The sequence below is a fragment of the Quercus suber genome, unplaced genomic scaffold, assembly GCF_002906115.3.
Source record: "Quercus suber isolate HL8 unplaced genomic scaffold, Cork oak 2.0 scaffold_374, whole genome shotgun sequence".
Lineage (NCBI taxonomy): Eukaryota > Viridiplantae > Streptophyta > Magnoliopsida > Fagales > Fagaceae > Quercus > Quercus suber.
This window is the reverse complement of record NW_027069826.1, coordinates 49,593-68,647: the sequence shown is the minus strand read 5'-3', so window position 1 is coordinate 68,647 and position 19,055 is coordinate 49,593.

Below are 19,055 nucleotides of genomic sequence, written 5' to 3'. Positions count from 1 at the left end.
CCACTGAGCAAACGGCTATGGGGAAGCTATTGTAGTCAGTTTCTAAGATGGTATGCGTTGGACGTTTCCAAATCTCTGGCATTTGTTGCACTTCTTGATAAACTCTTTTACATCCTTCTACAGGGTAGGCCAAAAGTAACCCGTTCGGATAACTTTACTGATCAAGGATCTCAGGCCTATATGATCTCCGCAAATCCCTTCATGGATCTCCTCCAGAATATATTTGGCTTCCTCCTCGTTGATACACCTCAAGTAGGGCATGGAGAAGCCTCTTTTGTATAGGGTATCATTCAAGATTGTGAACCTTGCTACCCTCTTCCTGACCTTCCTTGCTTCTTTGACGTCTTGTGGAAGTCATCCATCCTGAAGGAATGATAGGATTGGGGTCATCCAGTTGCTTCTGCTTTGGATTGTGAAGGTACGGACTTCTTCAGTGCTGGGCCACCTCTGGACTTCAATTTTTAGGTTTGTACTCGTTTGTCCTGCTTTTGATGACGACTGTTTCACTAATTCGTCTACTCCTATATTCTGGCTTCTAGGGATCTGTGTGAACTTTATTTGATTAAACTCTTGTGTTAAAAGTTTCGTCAACTTTAGGTATTTTTGCATCCTTTCCTCATTTTCTTCAAATTCCCCCTTTAGCTAGCCTACGACGAGCTTTGAATCGCTCTGGAGCAGCAAGTATTTTACTCCGAGTGCTTTCTTGAGCCTTAATCCCGTCAGTATTCCTTTGTATTCAATTTCATTGTTGGTGGCTGGGAATGCTAGTTAAACTCCGTATTTGAGCGTTCCTCCTTCGGGGGTGATAATAATGACCCTTACCCTGCTCCTTTTTCGGACTAACGAACGTCAGTCTGAATCGTCCATCTTTCCACCTCGTCTGTATCTCCCTCATCGTCGGGAATTGTAAATTCAGCAATGAAATTTGCCAGCCCTTGCACCTTAATAGCTATCCTAGGGTGGTACTTAATGTGGAATTGGTTGAGCTTAATAGCCCACTGGATCATCCTTCCTGCAGCCTCAGGCTTATTCATCGCATTCTTTATAGGTTGGTCCATCATCACCAAGATAGGATTCGCCTAGAAATAAGGGCGCAGCTTGTGTAAAGCTACAATCAAAGCGAATGCAATCTTTTCTATGCATGGTTGTTTGGCTTTTGCCTCTTGGAAGGCCTGGCTAACATAGTAGACTAGGAACTGTCTTCTGTCCTCTTCTCGAATTAAGGCAACACTTATAGTTGTAGCTGACACTACCAAGTATAAGCACAGGTTTTCTCCTTCCTTGGACGGACTCAGGAGGGGTGGATTGCTCAGGTATTGATTGAGTTCCTAGAAGGCTTTCTCACACTCGTCCGTCCAAAAGAAGGCTTGCTTCAGTGTCTTGAAGAAGGGCATACATTTGTCCGTTGCTTTCGAGACGAACATGTTGAGCGTTGCTATCCTTCTTGTGAGCTTCTGGACTTCTTTCACGGTCTTGGGTGACGCCATCTCTAGTATGGCTTGTACTTTTTCTAGGTTTGCCTCTATTCCCTTCTGGGACACCATGAACCCTAAAAACTTCCCTGACGCCACTCTAAAGGCGCACTTGCTGGGGTTTAACTTCATTTGATTTTGTTTGAGAGTTGTGAATGTCTCTTGGAGGTCGTCCAGGTGAGTAGACTCTTCTTTACTCTTAACGAGCATGTCGTCCACGTACATTTCCATGTTCCTCCCGATCTGTTTACTAAACATCTTGTTTACTAACCTTTGGTAGGTTGCTCCTACATTTTTCAGCCTGAATAGCATCACCTTGTAGCAATAGAGCCCTTGGCTTGTGATGAAGACAGTTTTCTCCCGGTCTTTCTCTGCCAATTTTATCTAGTTGTACCCCGAGAATGCATCTATAAAAGTCATGAGCTTGTGCCCTGCTATGGAATCCATCATCTGATCTATCCTCGGCAGGGGGAAGTTATCCTTTAGGTAGGCCTTGTTCAAGTATGTGAAGTCCACGCACATCCTCCGCTTCCCATTTGCTTTCTTTGCGAGGACAACGTTGGCCAACTAGTCCGGGTAGTTAACCTTACGGATGAAGCCCGCTGCTAGTAGTTTATTTACTTCGTCCATGATCACTTGGTTTCGTTCTGGAGCAAACACTCGTCGTCTCTGCTGGACGGGCTTTTTCTCGGGATCCACATCTAACTTGTGTTGGATAATCTTTGGGAATATGCCTGGCATATCCTCGTGGCTACAGGCGAAAATGTCCAGGTTCTCCTTAAGGAACTGGACTAGCTTATTCTTCATGTCTGCACTCATGGTTGTCCCTACCCTAATAGTCTTCATTGGTTTCCCGTCTACCAGCTCCATAGTTTCCAGGGCTTCCACCTTTTCCTCTTCTTTTTCCTCGATCATTCACGTATGGTTTTCCTTGGCTACCAACACTGCTTGGTAGCACTTCCTAGCTAGTACTTGATCTCCTTTTACTTCACCTACACTGTTTTCTGTTGAAAATTTTACTTTCAAGCAATAGGTGAACGTGGCTGCCTTCCAACAGTTGAATATAGGCCTCCTAGTGATCACATTGTATGAAGAAGGGCAATCTACTACTAGGAAATCTAACTTACGAGTTAGCTATCGTAGATAAGATCCTACTTTGACTGTTAACGTCACTATGCCTTTGGGATATACCCTGTCCCCACTGAAGCTGATGAGGGGGACTCAAAAAGGCATAGCCTTCTTGGGTTTAGCTTCAACTGTTTGAAAGCAGAGAGGTAGATGATATTCGCGGAGCTGCCATTATCCATGAGGATTCTCCTGGTATTGGATCCTTCTATCATGAGTATTATGACTAAAAGGTCATCATGAGGCTGCTTTACTCCTCTAACGTCTTCTTCCGAGAAAAACATGTCCCTGTCTGTTTGTCTTTGCTTCAAGGGGGGTATTCTGTGAATGCTGTTTACCTGCCTCTGATATGATTTCTTGAGGGATCTGAACGACCCACCTGTGGATGGCCCGCCTGTGATCGTCTATATCTCCCTTCTTCACAAACCTCTATAGTTTCCCTTTTCGTATGAGTTCCTCTATCTGCTCATTCAGGTCCTTGCAATCCTTTGTGTAGTGGCCGTGATCCTTATGGAAACGGCAATACTTCTTCTTGTCACGCACGTTGGGCGACGAATGTAATGGCCTTGGCCATTTAGGGTAGTGCTCATCTTTAATCTGCGCCAAAATTTTGTCAATAGACATAATTAAAGGAGTAAATTTTACCGTTTGAGGAGAATTTTCTTCTTTCCTTTTACCCCCGTCACTAGTTTGATGATTTGAACGCTCCCTTTTTCGCCCTTTCTATTCATCTTCCTTCCTTCCCTTTTCACTGGTCTTCTCTACGTCTTTTATCATGGCTAAGGCGTCTTCAGTGTTCATGTACTTCTGCGCCTTCAAAAGCATCTCTACCATCGTCTTTGAAGGATTCTCCGCAAGTGAGACCATGAACTCCCTGGATTTCAATCCAGCTTAAAAGGTTGTTAACTGCACCTTGTTATTAGCTTCGTCTACCTCTAAAGTTTTTCGAGTGAAACGCTTCACGTACGATCTTAGGGTCTCCTTCTCTCCTTGTTTGATGGTGAGTATGTGGTTTGCTGGCCTTCTCAGGCACTATCCTCTGACGAAGTGGCGTAGAAAAGAATTGCCCAATTGCTCGAAGCTATTGATGAACGATGTTGGTAACTTAGTGAACCACTTCCTTAAAGCTCCTTTGAGAGCGGTGGGGAAAGAGCAACACAGTATTTCGTCAGGGGGTTGTTGGAGGCCTAGTGTTGTCTTGAAAGTGTTGAGGTGGTCCAGGGGGTCCTTAAGTCTGTCAAATGGTTCAAGCTAAGGCAGGCAAAATTTTGACTGCACTGGGCGTTCCAGGATCGCTGCTGTAAAAGGTGAATCCGTCGACCTAACCATTCTATCATGACTTTGATTTATTTTCCCTTTAATGGCGTTCCTAAGCTAGTCCATCTCCTTTCTCATTTCCCGGAGAAGATTCGAGCTTGGTCCATCTGGAGTGGCTGGTCTTCGTTGATCATTCCTTCTTTGACTATCTCCCTCGTCTTCCTGATTGGTTCTAGATCGGGTTTTCTCTTGTTGAAGTTGCAGCCTCATCTCCTGATTCTATCTAGTGAGTTCTTCCACCCTAGCTGTAAGTGTCTGGATTTGCAGGGCTAATGTTGCAGAATCTTGGTTGGACTCCATCTAAATTTTGGAATTGACTGGAACTATGCTTTTAAACCTTAAGTGTGAAAATGTTATCCCCACAGACGGCAAACTGATGAAGTGTAAATTGTCTGTACTGTAGGTTCATCCGGATGAAGTCGAATCCTCGTCTCTATTCTTGCAAACGTAGGAAAAAGGCTCTCCTAAGGTGGTTACTGGTGTGGTGCTTGCCACAACATCTCCGATGCCAAAGTCAGTCTATATAAGAGTATTTTTTGGGTGTGTGTGTATGTAGCTTGTCTGGTTCTGATGAGTGTGTATATATAGATTCATAGTTTGTAGCCGTTGGGGCCTTAATTGTGGCTTTAGTGCTCTTTCTGTAATGCCTTAGGGCTTATTAACGCGGGCTTTGATGAACCTCCAATGGTCTGACAGTTAGTTGGTAACTGTCTGAGGTATTGAATCCTTGTATTAATGACTTGCTTTTCTTCGTCCATGTTGTGGCAAAATGGATGAATATGCTTGATGAGGTCGTCTGGGCAAGAGAGTTCGTTGATTCCATCACTCTCAATCAAGGACATTCTACGGAGGACCCTTTCTTTACTTGTCCAATTCTTTCTCTAAACTTTGTCTTCTCATGCTTTTCATTTGGCACCTAACTTCAGCATCGCCTCCTTAAATCACTAAATTTATTGTTAGAATGTCTATCGAACTAGATTATTTGGACTCACTATAAATCATATTATGTTCATTAATGTTTTAAGAACATACAGACCACAATGACTCTTTTTTCTTTTTTCATTGAATTTGCCAATTAAAATGAAGTGGGAGAAAACCATCCGAAGATGTAGCAAATTGGGCCAAAGGTTTCAGTTAGGAATATATTTATTTTTGAATGGATAAGGAAAAAATATATTTATATTTGAATGGATAAGGAAAAAATATTTTTATGGAAAACTGTTTCTAAGGATTTAAAAACAGCTACTGAAGATGAAGCCGTACACGCAGGAAACAGGGGCAAGGAAGAAGAAGAAGTGGACAGAGCGGCAAGTAGTTTAGCTTAGTGAAAACGACTTGTAGTGTAGCCTCTTTGTATATACTTGCTTAGTGTTCACATGTGACACACTTGTTAAAGTTAGTTTTGTGTTAGTTTTTCTGTTAGCATCTTTTCTGCTAGTTAGTTACTTGCTCAGGCTTGTACATATAGATTAGCTTCTCTCTAATTCTAATTATTTAATGAAATCATTTTCCCAAATCTAGTTTTCACAATTAGTGCTCTGTGCTCTCCAGCCTAGAAAGTTAAATATAGTAGTGAAGATTATTTTGAATAAAGTTTTTGTCACGATAATTAGGTAGAGAAGTGTTGACAACCAGCGATTGTGTGAGAACTGGGATGTGTTGATTCCTTGTGTCCACTACCCTGACTTTTAATACATATGATTAAGCCAAGATGACAGTTTGTTTCATTCTAGCCTTTCATTTAACCGCTCTTTCTTTACTAAACACTGTACTTAGCCTCTTCTAATTTTATCTTAAGTTAGCACTTAAATTATTCTTCTACTTTTGGTGGGCCTTTTCATTGGTGGAGGCACGTCTCAAAGAAATAGTGAGTGGTCCTTGGATCTACGCTCGTCATGAGGAGTCCAAGTAGAAACTATCACCAATTGGACTGTTCCTTAGCTTGCAATCGAGGCCCACACTCAGGACTACACACACATGCACAAAAACAGAGGTGAACAAAGGATTCTAGTAGGGCCTATATTGATTCATCCATATATATGGACCCAGCATCAATGTTACTACGACGTACTACCCAATAGGACTAGTTAGCATCGTAGATCTACTGAATGCATTAATTGAAATACTGTTAAATAGACTCAATGAATTTTACTTTGTTCAATGTTTATAAAAAAGAAGAAGAATTTACTTTGTTCAAATAAATTGTTTTATTAAAAGAAAAAAAAACTGTTTTTAAATAGATATAACAGTAAATTCTGCATAAATCGCAATCATAATTAGATTATTTTCATTATGACATAGTGTCAGAAACTATCCCAAAGAGTGGTTATTTAGTAATTTGAAAGTATAATAATGTGATATTTCTTTTTCTCATATTCATAATGGGTTACACTAACTAAATTTATTATAAGATCTAGTAGTGAATAATTTTCCCTATTTTCAAATATATCTTGAATTATCATATAATTTTTTTAATCAAATGAATTATGAGATAATATATATTTGGCTGACATACATTGACACCTAAAGTTTACTTAGGGAACGTTTTTAATTCTTAAAATTTCAAATGAATGCTATTGGTCCTTAAAACACCTTTAAATGAATATTGTGTGATTATAGATTACCTAATAATTAGAGGAAAATTTTTATAAGACTACTAAAACACCAAGTATGATCTATGGAACTGAATATTGAACAGTTGAGAAGTAACATGATAATGAAATATGTTTAGCATAAATGAGAATATTAAGATGGATTAGTGGAATACCAAGGAAAAATTGAATTTGATATTAAAAAAAAAAAAAATCCACTAGCCTCTATTAAGATAAACATAAGTCGCTTAAGATATATGGTTTTATCCCAAAGTTCTCGTGAATGTATTTTAGTCTTTTCCTATGTCTTGACTCTTGTGAAAAGGACCTGGGAAAAGGAAAAGGTGGGTAGGGGGTAGCCCGGTGGTCCTAGAATTATTCTATAGATGTTGAAGTAGCACAATGGAAGAAAACGATTACATGATCGCTTAGTTTAATCAGTCTCATAACTCAGCAAATTTTGATGGGTTCATGCACTGGCGCAAAACAGGTATCTTTTTAATTGGTTTGATGCCCCCATTGGTCCAATGCTTTTATTTTATGTCTAACTTATTAATTGACGGAAATTGCCGCTCATAATAAGTTGACGCTAAAGAGGCATTTTCTTGTTACGAGAGCAAGTCGCCATGGAAAGAAAAAGCATGGCCTACTTGAACTTGAGCGCTACCGACCCAGTGGGAAAGCAAAGTTTACCCCTAGTTCACCATATAGAAAGGCATATATAATTATAAACCTCAATTGATCACCGGGATTCACGGGGCTGATTGCTATTGTTGCGGTATACTAATACAATCAATAAAGAGTAGTATTTTATTAGTTAATGTCGTTCGTGTGAACAACTTGTGAGTTTTCCTTTCGACGAAGTATCACATTATATTGACCGGTCACAATCAGAAACAAAACCAATTACATGCAATAATAAGAAGGAGCCTCGATCATGTCAAGATGATTTCCACGAACTTACACAAAGCATGAATGAGGCCTTGCAGCAAAATACTTAAATACCTGATGTGCCATATCTTGTCCTAGCTAGTGGCAGGTAGGGGTGTTCACGGGTCGGTCCGGGTCGGGTTTTGCCCAACCCGAAACCGACCTGCTCAGATCGGGTGGAACAAAAACAGACCCGCAACCAGTTGCCGAAGATGTCGGGTTGAGTCGGCCGGGCTCAGGAGAGCGAACGGTCGGGTCGGTCGAGTCTAGTGATGAGCGACGGCGAGCGGAGGAGAAGATCTCTCTTCGTCAATCTAACTTGAAGGCTGACCGGATCTAACGGATTCTCGCCGAATTTGAGTAGATTGGAGCCTAATCTAACCAAGAATAGCCAGATTTGTGTAGATCTAAGTCAGATTTGTGTAGATCTAAGTCAGATCGAAGCCTAATCTCGTCGGATTCTCTCCAAATTTGTGTAGATCTTGAGCGAGGATGGCTGGATCGAAGCTGAGGAATGCCGGATCTGAGCGAAGGAAGACCAAGGATGGTCGAATCGAAGCTGAAGAACACCAGAATGTCACCGGATCTCGAAGGATCTCGCTGGATTTCGTCAAAAATCATAATATTTCACCGGAGAGGACGAGTGTTTCGGTTCGGGTCAGGTGTCACGGGTTTTGAAACGTGAAACCGACAACCGACCCGTGTGGGGTCGGGTTAGAGAATTCGGACCAGCATCCGACCGCCGGAGACGTCGGATCTGGTGGCAGCAGGTCGAGCTCAGGCGGGTTGGGCGGGTGGCCGGGTGGGTTGGACAGCCCTAGTGGCAGGGAGTACCCACTACCCAATCAAGGTGTCTCCCAGTAATGGTCTGTTGCCACAGTTGTCAATGTAGTAGAAAGTGACATAAGATACTAAGGTTATGTTTGGTAACAGTTTTTGTTCTTTATTTTCAAAAACTTGTTTTTGAGAATATAAAGAAAAATCAATTTTCTTGTATTTTTGAAATTTAAAATATGTTTGGTTAGTTGAAATTAGAAATACAGTTTTTTGAAAAAAAAAAAAATACTAAAATATGTTGTTATTAGGATTTGAACTCTAATGCTAACTCATTAAATGAGACAGATTCATTATATTAAATGCATGTTTTCATTGACTATTGAAAATTAGAAACTGAAAACAGTCTTTTGTATGTTTTCAGTTTCTTTCACAAATTGAGTTTTGAAACAATTTTTGTTTTCTATCTATTTTAGGTTGCCAAACAAGTTTTTTTAGTCGTAAAAATAGAAAATTTTTTTTGGAAACAGAAAATAAGGGGAAAAAACAGTTACCTGTGAGAGTCCGTGCCTCCAGCCCCCTTTTTTATAGGATGTTGGGCCATACCCATGTGAATAGGTGGAGTCGTGTTATTACCTCTCAAAATGGAGATTCGACTGATTATATTTTCCCCTTAGATTAAGGGTTTAACAATGGAGTCGCCACTTATTTAATTATTGGAATAAATAAGAAAACGAAAATTGAAAAATTTCTCATTTTATTAATTTGAAATTGAATTTACATTGATCACAGGAAATTACATGGTTTTGGTTCTAGACACAATCTAAGATAAAGTACATGACTTTGTTTCCTAATTACAATCTAGAAATCGAAAATTACATAGATAAGTATTTAGTTTACTAACCCTTGATCTAAGCTCGGAGGCTATGTTACAAGGTGGGAAGGTGTTAGGCACCCACTTTACCCGGTGAAACCGGTTTTTTAGATTATGGTGGCCAACTTTCATATCACATCATTCAAAATATTATCAATAAATTTGCATATTGAATTTAAAGTGTGTGCATGTGATAAACCCTAATTCAATTTATTAAGCATCGCATTTGGATTGAAAAATAAATTCTAGTGAATATGTGTGGAAGGTAATAACCTAGGTTCAAGGATTTGAAAGAATTATTAAAAAAAAATATATATATGTTTTTCATACTTTTTATGCAGATTTAAGATTAAAAATAGTGATATGTATGAGCATGTGATGAACAACCAAGAACATGTGAAGAACAAATAAGAATAATTAAGAACATTCAAACATATTCAAGGGAATTTAAGTAATTACTGTCATGCTTTAATCTTAAACTTTCATCATGGTAACACAAAAAACAATTAGGGAAATGGATTATACTTTCATGCAAGATCTATATGGTAGAGAAGGAGACTTTTGAGGGAGATTCTAAGGGTGGAGGAAAAGAAGAGTTAGGAGAGGGAGAATGAGTCTCACTCAATACCTTGAGTCTCAGGAAGACCAAGATATGACAAGACTACTCAATTTCATTAGAACTTAAGAGAGGAGATAAGAGGGGTTTTTTTTGTTTGTCTTGGAATGAAGGAGAGAGAAGGTTTACATAGTAGTGGTGAAGGAAATATGAATGGAAGGTCATTTAATGAAGTTTGAGAAAGAATCATGAACCTAGACCTCATTTTAGCCTTGGGGAAAATCTGGTGCATTAAATGGAGAGATTGGTGGGAGTGAGGAGCAAGCCAAAATTCGGTTTTCCTGTAACTGCTGTAACAGCTTGTAGAGCCAATTTCAAAAAATCATATCTGACTCAATTCTGATTGGAATTATCTCGTTCTTATGCTTAAATTGAAGCCTTGGATGTTTAGTTTCTGGAAAAATTAACCTCATTCACAGATTCAAAATATTCTGAGAGATATCGATGAAATGGTGAGCAGAGGTCATTTGTTAGAAAATGGTTTTAGCACAATTAACATTAATAGGTCCCAAATTAGCTTCCAATTAACAACAAATGGCTCCAATCACTCCCATGTCAGACTTAATTGGTTCCAAATTTACTCTAATTAAAAGATAATTGCACAAATTACACATCGAATAATTAGTGTTTAACTATCTAATTAATTAGGTGTATGCAACCTCACCCTAAAATGTAGTCTTAACCAATCAAATTATAACACATCATTGATCTCAAATTGATTACACTTATAACCAATTGAAATCAATTATTCATAATAACATATAGTCGGACTCAATTTGTGATAGTACATCTTAGCCATTAAAACTTGATTTAATAATAACTTTCAATCTGGTGGTCCGATTAGGGCTTATGACTAGTCGATTTGATTTTTACAACATCAAGATCATTTTGGTGAAATGAGATTAAGGATCTAATGGCTAGAATCAAGATGCATATTTCCAAGGTGAAAGTATCATTTTACCCTTCATGTGAGGTTAAATGCAAGTTGCAAAATGGGGTGTTAACATTACCAAACATATCCTTAATTGCAATTGGAAGGCATAAGACACACTACAAGGAGCAAAAGGTTGAAGAATTGGAGGCCCTTAATAAAGTTCATTAAAATGGAACAATAGCTTGATGGATTTTTGAAGGCCCTAAAAGGAAAATTAACTGTAACTAGGGAATAATTAGTTCAATGGACTTGCATACAACCCCTTCATGGCATGGATCATGAAATGTCCTCAACTCTTTAAGTTTAAAATTGCCAAATTGGAGGTTTTTAACATAGTTCATAAAGGAATGGAAAAGAGAGAAACTAAATGAAATGAAATGTATTTAAGTTATTTTGTTTAGATGTTTTAAAATAATAGAATGTGATGATGTAGAAAATCATCAATTGAACTCTTCGTCAATTCAGATGTATGACATTAGGTCAATAGCCGTGAAATCCTGCAAAAAGGAATAAGTAGACTTGGAATACATCGGTGTGGTGTGTGCCAAAGAGTCTCCGATGAGATAGTCAATAAGATCAAAGCTCAATTGTACAGAGAAATCACTATTTAGCTAAAGAGATGTTGTGCATATATTGCGTAGCTTTATTTTGATTCTTTATTCCTCAGAATAGGAGTAGATGTCTTTCTTTATGATTATGAATCCGTTGGTAATGAATGTTAGGACGTTATAAACTTCAATGATTTTTTGCCCATTGGTTCATCAGTTACGCTTGTGCTTGTCTGTCATGTAAGCTTTTACCCGTGTCATTTATGGGGAGCTCTTTTAATGTTGGCTGTACTCATCAATTGCATGGACGTTATCTTTTCTTTCGTTATACATGGATGAATCTGGTTTTTCTCCTCTTTAGAATGAAATGAAAATGAATGGAACTTAAGTAATCTTATTTGAAAGTAATATTATAACAAAATTTCTATTATACTCGTATTGTTCTCTACAAATTTCATTCATTCCCACTTAAACTTCTATGGTGTGCCTTTTTTGTGATTTTGGGCTAGGTTGCCTCTTCCTACACTGAGGCCCAAGTGTGTTGGGTAAGAGGGTCAGGAATGGTCCAATTGCAACTCACATCGGGCCGACTTGTGCACAAACTATAATGACAATAAAAGAAATATACTTACTGTTAGACAGAATAAGTAAAGGATTCTCAATCAAAATAAAGAAAAAGAATGACGCAACACCAAGAAATATATTATAAATGAAATGGCAAAGGTAAAAGAGAAATAATACTGGTACTTAATCAATAAAAGTAAGGAAGAAATGGCTAGTATGTTGTGTTCAGTTGCATTACAAGACAAGACCAAGGAGGGAACCACTCCCTCAATGTGAATAACCTCTCAAGAAGATCTTGCTGTAGAAATTACCCACTTTGAGAGAACGGGCCTAAATAGCTTATGCCCAAAAAATCCTTAATCCTTAACAGAGGATAGGCTTTTAAAGGGAGAGAAGGAGTTAGCCTATTGGAGCATGCCTGCCATTCTATTCTTTCTCTATTTTTCTCATTCTCTTTTCTTTCTAGCTCTTACTCGTGTGTTATAGTGGTGATTATTGTTGTTGTTGTGAATCTCTTGTTATGATTGTTATTATGTTGATCCTCACTGTGCACAGCGGAGTCTCCTTATATATTGCCTGCTGTGACTGGTTTTTTAACATTTCACCCTTTAACCACTTTTTTCTAGGTGTGGATGTATTTTCAGATCACCCACTGGTTTGTTAGCTGTCCAGCCACCACCACTTACCTGTGCTGGCTGTGCCACTCCCCATTACTAGACAAAGAAAACTATTTTGTTTGTTTGTTCACCGTGGCATTCCTATCTACAACAGTGTGGGTATTCTCTCTTACTATCCCTCATGGCATGCACCTAGGAGTTCCAACTCATCATTCCCTCTTTTGGGTGGTATGTCATCCCAGCAGGATTTCTCCCCCAAAAGAATTTGAAAGGGAACCCTAGAATAGGCTCCCTCATGCTCCCTACCGCTAGACTTTACCCTCACTTACCTCTGACCCATGACCCACCATTGCTGTATTAGCTGGGTATAGGTTGGTGATGCCTAGGCCTTGTGTATGCTCCACTTCCATGTACGTCTAAAGCTTGTCTACTGCTCATGTGTTTTCCATGGTTTGGAGGCTCATCTATGCATTCTATTGCTTATCCTTGTCCTCTTGTGGCGTGAATTGTTTTCTGATCTTCCATTCTTTATGGCTTGCTCCCTTCAAGGGCCGGGCCTTGCTTGATTGTGGGCTTTTCTCTCTTTAGCCCACTCTTTGCTCCTTCCGTAATCTTGTACCATTCCTGCTATGCCACTCTACTATTCTTGTTGTGGTGTTATTTGCCCATGCTTACTGGGCCTCTTTTGGGCTTGTTGCATACTTTTCTTTCACTTGATTACAATGACCTAGCATTGTCATTGGGTCTGTATTCATGCTACTTGGGTTTCCTTGATCCATTTCATTGCTTATGGGCTTCCTTGGCCCAGTTCTTCTTCCTTGGGCATCCTTGGCGCACTTTCTTTCCTTCGGCATCCTTGGCCCATTCCAACTCTGCATTCCTATTGGCTTTTGCTTGCTCTTTTGGGCTTCTCTGACCCAATTACCGTATCCTGTACCTTTGGGGTTCATGGCTTTCCATCAACCCCTTACTCACTTACTTCATTACTTTAGGCTTGCCTCAGCCCATTCTTGGTTTCATATTGCCCATGAGTTTACTACTTCTTTCTCTGGCCTCCTTTAGGCCCGCTTGCTTCCTTCAAGGCCCATTTACCATTTTATGGGCCTTTAATCCATCATTCCTACCATTCGGGCTTAATGGTTTTTCTCTTAATTTATTAACTCTTTTTTGCTCATATTGTTGGCTTCTTCTTGCTATTGGGCTCTTCTAAAATAAGCATCAACAACTTCCAAACAAGGGAATTAAAAAAATGTTCTAAAATTATTATTTTCATTCATTGCCATTCCATTCTCTCTACCTAAATTGAGTTTAAGAAAACTAAGGTCCAACTTGAACACCTTGAAATGTACAATGCTCTAATACATGTGTTCTAGATGAGATCGTGCATAGAATCTTCCCCGCCATTCTAAAGGGCTCAATTTTGAAGGCCCAACTCAATTGTATTTTCACAAATTTCAACAAGTAATTGTTAGATATTTTATCGATGGGCAGTGCTATAGAAACACCGACCACACACCTCTTTAATGTCCATTGAGAATCAAGGGAGTCACTCTGGAACTACATGAATCATTTTAACAATGACACACTTCAATTGAAGGAGGTAGACGGTTGCAGCATTGTGGCCCTACTTCCTACGAAATTCCTCATTAAAAAGTAAAGAAATTATTAACTTTTCCATTTAAAAAAAAAAAAGAGATTTTTTTTCCTCACAAAAAAGAAGTTATTTTGTATGCTGAAAGACTCAATAGAACTATGGAGCACACTATTGTTAGGTTTTTAGATTTCTATAAACTAGATTGTTTAACCTAATTAATTAACCAAGTGAATACTTAGGTTTATTATTCAAATCTAGGTTAAAACAAAATAATCATATCATGCAAAGCAGTGGGAAATAAAGAACATAATGATATGATCATCCAGGAAAACCAAACCGGCAAAAAACCCGGGGAGGATTTAACCTAGCCATCCTCAAGGTAAAAAATAAATCCATTATAGAGAATCGAAGTTTACAATAAGACTTAGATCATTAACATCCTATTGCTACCACATGTAGAACTTACTGACATGACCACATGCAAGCTCCGAATTCATGGACTCCTTCTCTATTAGGCCTTTGCAACACAAGCACCCACACTTATGATAAAAAACACAAACTTTCCTGTTTGTGACTCCAAGAAAAGTAGGAGAGAGAATGAGGGAAAAGGTGGAGAGAGAAAAATGGTGAATTACGGCAACACTGTTGCCGTAATTCGCTGCCCAAATATCTACCCGGGCACTGTGAGACGAAGTGCTCTGAGTGGTGCCCCAAACAAACTAAAAAAAAATTGTCCCTATTGTGGCAATACCATTGCTGAAAATGGGAGTGGAAAAAAAAAAGTGAATACCGAAATCTGGGAGGAATTAAAAAAAAAAAATAATGTGCTACGTACACAATATTTTTACAATATTTTCACAACAAATCACAGGTAACTGGTTATTATTAATTCAAATTTAAATTTAACATTGAGATTACTATTTTAATCCAACAATAACAATAAGTAACAACTTGACACTTAGAATTTGTTGTAAAAATATTGTTAAAATTGTGTGCACTTCATTTCTAAAAAAAAAAAAAAAATGAATTTTTTTTTTTTTTCCAATTGTGGCGATGGTATCTCGGCAATACCATTGCCACAATTGGGAATTTTTTTTTTTTTTGAATTGTGGCAATGGTATTTCGGCAATACTATTGCCACAATTGGGAATTTTTTTTAGAAATGAAGTGCACACAATTTTTACAATATTTTTACAACAAATTCTAAGTGTCAGGTTGTTACTTATTATTATTGTTGGATTAAAATAGTAATCTCAATGTTAAATTTAAATTTGAATTAATAATAACCAGTTATCTGTGATTTGTTGTGAAAATATTGTAAAAATATTGTGTACGTAGCACATTATATATTTTTTTAAATTCCTCCCCGATTTCGGTATTCATTTTTTTTTTTCCACTCCCATTTTCGGCAATGGTATTGCTACAATAGGGACAAATTTTTCTTAGTTTGTTTAGGGCACCACTCAGAGCACTTCGTCTCACAATGCCCGGGCAGATATTTGGGCAGCGAATTACGGCACCGTTGCCGTAATTCACCATTTTTCTCTCTCCACCTTTTCCCTCATTCTCTCTCCTACTTTTCTTGGAATTTCGGCAACACTGTTGCCGAAATTCAATCTCTCTCCTCAAATCCCCAAATAACTTGTAACAGTAACTATAACGTAAATATGTTTCAGAATTAGCAATATTTAGCTAAAAGACTCGTGGGATGTGTCTCCATCGATCTTTCAGTTTTGCTTGTTGCAGTCCCATTAATAATGCTTATAAATTAGGTGGGGGTGGTCTCTTCCTTATGCATTTTCTCTCTCTTTCCCTTCTCACTTAAATCAATGCTTCTCTTCTTCTTTTAAATTAAATTATTTATATACAAGCTAATTGCAACAAATTTTTTTTTTCCCCTCCTATTTCGGCAATGTCATTGCCACAAATCCATTACACATTTTTTTTTTTTTTGAGAAATGATAAGCGCACACAATTTTTACAACAAATTCTAAGTGACAGGTTGTTACTAATTGTTATTGTTAGATTAAAAAAGTAATCTCAGTGTTAAATTCAAATTTGAATTAATAATAACTAATTACTAGTAATTTGTTGTGAAAATGTTGTAAAAATATTGTGTACGTAGCTCGTTATATTTTTTTAAATTCCTCCCCAGATTTCGGCATTCACTTTTTTTTTTCTCCTCCCATTTTCGGCTATGGCATTGCCACAATTGCCACAAATTTTTTTTCCCTATTTCGGCAATGGCATTGCCACAATTGATTTCCTTTGGGCACCCGCACACTTCGGTCAGCGCGTTCGGGTAGCAGGAATTTCGGCAATACCATTGCCGAAATTCAAAATTTTCTCTCTCCTCCTTTTTCTCTTTCTCACTCATACTTTTCTTAGAATTTCGGCAACACCGTTGCCAAAATTCTCTCTTTTTTCTCAATTCCCTAATTAAGTTGAAACAGTGCCCATATCGCAAATAAACTTTTTTTTTTGCAATTTTTAACCAAAAGACTCCAAAAATTTGGTGCGGAGAAAGTTAAAGGACAATAATAATAACTAAGCAAAATAAATTTTTATTTTATTTTTTTTATTTGGTGTTTCTTTTCGTTTCTAAAACGGAAACAACGACTTTAGCATATATGATTAGATTTGTGTATACAATAAGCATGAATATTCAAACCTGTTATCTTCAAAATTGAGAATAAACTATGCTAAAGATTTTAAAGAACTCTTTGGAGAGAGAGTCTAATTTAACATTTAACATTGAAATTGGCAAATGCTATTTTAATATAATGTTATTAAATAGTAAATTAATTACCTCAATTTAATAGGACTTTATACATCAATTCTTTTAATATTCTCAAACTACCCTATTAGAGCATCAGCACGTAGAAATGCTAATGCCAAATATAAGGAAAATTTGATATTTCAAACCCTAAAATGCTCTGCATTAGGGAATACTAATGCCGAGTATTGCAAATTTTTTTGCAATACTGCTATACAGTGCAATTCTAAAGGTAGAATTGCACTGTAGCATAATTCTAAAACCAAAAACAATATTTTATTCAGTCTGACTCATCCTCTCTCTTCTCTATTTTCTCTCCATCTCCCTCTTTTCTGTTTGTTGGCATGGGGGCTTTGCTGCCATGGTTGATAGATTTCTAGATCAACAACAGCAAGATCGGTGGTGGTTTTTGTGTGGGTTTTTCTTGGTGGTTGCTGGTTAGTGTTGTGGTGGGTTTGCTTGGTGGTGGCTGGGTTTTTTTCCTTGGTGCCGTGGTGGGTTTTTTTGGTGTTATGGCTGGGTTTTTGGTGCCATGGTCGTTTTTTTGGTGTCGTGGTTGGGTTTTTTTGATTGATGCTGATGGGTTTGTTGGGTTGGTGGATTTGTAGGGTTGATGGGTTTGATCGGTGCTGTGGTTGTTGATGGGTTGATGGTTGTTCGTGGTGGTGGTGGTGGTAGCAGGTGGTGATTTGGGTTTTTGTTATTATTTGGGTTTTGGGATATATTATTTTAATGAGTAGAATAGAAAAAAAAAAAAGTTTGGGATGCTGGAGGTATTGTAAAATTGTATGGTATAATGATAAAGTAGTTTTTTAGAATGGTAAAATAGAGTAGAATTAGAATTTTGGGATGATGAGCATTAGCATTGGAAAATTCCAATGCTACTCTATTTTACAATTCTAAAAAGTCACTTTATCATTATACCATACCATTTTACAATACCTCTACATCCAAAACTTCTATTTCCCTCTTTTACTCATTAAAATAATATATCTACATAATAAAATAATATATTTCAAAATTATATCTTCTCTCTCATCTCTCTCCTCTCTCTCATTTTCAGCTTTTTTTCAAATAAAATATTATAATTTTTTTACAATACTTGCTATAGTGCAATTCTGTTTAGAATTGCACTGTAGCAGTATTGCAAAAAAATTTGCAATACTGCTGTTTAGCATTCCCCAATGCAGATGGTTTTGGAGCTTAAAATTTTAAATTTTCCTTAGATTTGCTCTATAGTGTAAAATGTTAAAAAAAAAAAAAAAAAAATACAAATCAAGAAAAATGCAAAAGTAAATTAACTAGGCATTTCAATATCGCAAGGCAAGACAGCATTATCATTAAAACTAAAATAAGTACCAAAATTACGTGCAGAGTTACTACAACACTAGTGATCACGGAATTTATTGCATCCCCAAATAGCTTGTGATTCAATTGATACCTCCTTGTGATTGCCGAAGTGGTGTTTAGAGGTTCAGTTGAATGGGATTCAAGCTGCGAGTTAATTAGCAGCATAGAAATGTATAGATTTCTATCAAAACCTATAGCAGATGCGGTTGTAATCAGTAGGTTTACAAGTTTCGGGTTTTTTGATGTTGTTCGGGCGGGTGGTGCAGGAGCTAGAACCATACGACGAACTAGGACGCTTAGTTCGCCCACACACTGCAGGATTCGGTTTTCCGGCCTTTTGAGTGAATTTTTTGGATGGAGAAGCCAAAATTCTGCTAAAATCCGAATCCATCAAAAACTGTGTCTCCAAGTCATCTGCGATGAGGCCTGAGCCTGTGTAGTTGCCGTTGTTTAGTGAGCTAATACTAGCTCTACACGAACTTGTTTTGAGTAGAATCATCATCATCATCACTAGCAATGCTAGTGAGAGACCCCTCGCTGCACCAACTTCCATTAATTCCTTATAAATTATAGTTCACTGCAACTCTCTTTTTCTTTATTTCTCTTGGCTGGCAAAGCCTATGCGAGTGGGAGCTGGTATTTATAGCGGGTGAAGACTGAAGACTACTATGTTGAATTCAGAGTTCGGAGTTGTTGCAGAATGACACAAGTGCCCTTGAAAAAATTTCAAGGGAATGACGTGAATACCCCGGGATGGCGAATCCTATGTGTGGTGCACTGTGGTTGTCGGCGACATCACTGTTTCAAGAGTTTGGACTTTTTATTTATTTTTTTTGGGACTGAAGGGTTTGGACTTGATTCTTAAAACAAAAAAAAACAAAAAAAAAGTTTGGACTTTGGTGACTCCACGTGTAAGTACTTTTCAGATCGCCCACGAGACGATAGAAGAAAGCATTGAATCCTAGGACCCACA